This window comes from Palaemon carinicauda, chromosome 39, assembly GCF_036898095.1.
Source record: "Palaemon carinicauda isolate YSFRI2023 chromosome 39, ASM3689809v2, whole genome shotgun sequence".
Classification (NCBI taxonomy): Eukaryota; Metazoa; Arthropoda; class Malacostraca; order Decapoda; family Palaemonidae; genus Palaemon; species Palaemon carinicauda.
The window spans coordinates 5,251,455-5,253,954 of record NC_090763.1 but is presented as its reverse complement, the minus strand read 5'-3'; the positions used below and the strand labels follow the sequence as shown (position 1 = coordinate 5,253,954).

The 2,500-nt window shown below is 34.0% G+C and overlaps 1 protein-coding gene across 1 annotated transcript in view; it reads left to right on the top strand.

The window, feature by feature from the left end:
- Positions 1-2,500, top strand: part of LOC137630933 (uncharacterized) — a 9,041-nt gene that overhangs the window by 403 nt on the left and 6,138 nt on the right. The window lies entirely within an intron of this gene.

The window sequence follows — 2,500 nt, the reverse complement described above, 5'->3', positions numbered from 1 at the left end:
TCTTTACGTCAGTATATCTGTTTTTAAAACGGTAAAATGCCAGTAGTAAATATCACCTGGAATTTGCGATTTTTTATGCAAATTTTCAACATATATATATATATATATATATATATATATATATATATATATATATATATATATATATACATGCAAATATGATCAACGACCAAGCCTCTTCTCTACCCAAGCTAGAAATAAGGCCAAGACATGGCTGTTGATGGGACTCAGCAGGTAGACTTATAGGCTCCTCCAAACACCTCCATCCTTATCTCACAAGGATGATGAAGTTGCAGACGCTACTAGAAACTATAGAGCTTGAGTGGGACTCGAAGCCCAAAACACAGAGGACGTTACCAATAGGCTACCGCATAGGGTAATATATAACGTCTGGATATTAGACTGTCACAATATCCAAGGATATTCCTGCACTTAATGTATTCATACATTCATGATCCTGAAAACATTAATCATAATTGCTACGTAGGACAACTGACTTATGAAATACATTTTATTACCTCTAAGTGTTTATAGTTTATATAGGAGATATTTATCTTAATGTTGTTACTCTTCTTAAAAATTTAATTTTTCCTTGTTTCCTTTCCTCTCTGGGATATTTTCCCTGTTGGAGCCCCTGGGCTTATAGCATTGTGCTTTTCCGACTAGGGTTGTAGCTTAGCAATTAATAATAATAATAATAATAATAATAATAATAATAATAATAATAATAATAATAATAATAATAATAATTCTGTGACAAAAATATACGGATTCCAGATGTGTTCGTGCGTCCAATAGAATTTTGCATTTGTAACTCAGTGAATATTATGATGGAAATTTATAAAAGACTTATTTCTAAGATACCTAATAGACATATGTTTTAGAGGTCTGGTGTTTTCTTGTTATAACAACCCAAGGTTTATTGCCGAATTTAGATGTAACAAAACCATCTGTTGTTAAAGGAAAATACACGTAAACAGAGTACTATGATTGAATACGGAAATAATGATGATATCTATAACTGCGTTACGAAATCTGAAAATTAAATGTGAAATTTCACGAATAAGAAAAAATATTGAAGGCGATAAATAATATGACTAGAAAATCTGATAAATCGTCAATACGTTTTTGGAGGTCTTAAATAAAGCTTCATAAATAAACAAAGGAAAATTGTGAGCGTTTTAGATAAAAGATAAAAACAGAAATAATAGACGAATTTCTAAAGAAGCTCGTAAGGCCAGTCGCCTTACATGCGAAATATAATGACCTTGCAACACATTCGACATAAAATGGTTAGAAGTAATTTCACCTTCCCTTACGACCTGTAATAGCGGCTCCTTCTAGCCACGTTATCGCCTATTGCGAGGAAATGTAAAATTACTTTACGAATGCATAAATGACAATAAATGTCGGAAATGAGAGTCCTGTGCCCCGGGCCACACCACGCTAAGTCCTCGGCCTCCGCCCCAACTCTCGCCGGCCGCTAGTCCGGAGGGCCGCCCGCCCAGGCACCTCCGGTACCAACCCGGGATATTCATTATTAATCATTTCTCAAGGAAACTCAGCTTATATCAGTAGTCCTCTTTTTTCAGAAAGACACAAAGGGTGGGGTCAAGTGTTTTAACAACTGAAATTTCAAAAAATGTCGGAAGTGAGAGAGACATTGAACGATTTCCAGACGATTGTTGATCATACCTCGGGAAACTCAACTTTATCAGTGATCCTCTTTTATTAGAAAAACACTTAAAGGGTCTAGTGTTTTGATAACTGAAATTTCATACCCTTTGACACCTTACCACCCTTACGGGAAAAGATACCTAGCTGGCGTAAGGCTGGCATTTCTCTAAAATTCTAAATGAATGACCTACGCTGTTATAAAGAATCGTAATTTTAATCGTAAATTCTTCGTGAAAATATACTGTTCTCGGCCATATTTTAGTAAAATACAGAAATTCGTGATATCTACCCAACTTTGTTATTATCTTTTACGGTTTAGTGGCCGTAATATCACACTTTTACATCAACATATCCGTTTTAAAAACGGTAAATGCCTGGCAAGATTTATTCCAGGATTTTTACCGTTTTCTTACGGTAATTTTTCAACAGTGTAGCCTTAAGAGGGTTGCCGCTTACAGTGAGCCTTACTAGCCTTGTGTAGAATGTACAGTTTTTTAGTAATCAACAATTTTCTGTATCAACCTTCCTCTTTTCCCTCTTGGCTCTTCTTATTTTGCTGTTCAAGTAATTTTATATGAAATTAGTGTACTTGTCGTGTTTTTTAAACATAAATATTCAAAAGAGCTTTATTATAAAAATGATCTATGTAATAATAATAATGATAATTACAATAAGAGCAATAATAATAGTAACCATAACTATAACAATAATAAAAACAAGCTCCAGAACAATAATGAAATGAACCACATAAAAGAGAGAAGAAAGAGAAGAGGTATTCCTCAGTGAGGGATGAAATAGGAAAAAAAGGACACGTCATAAGTAG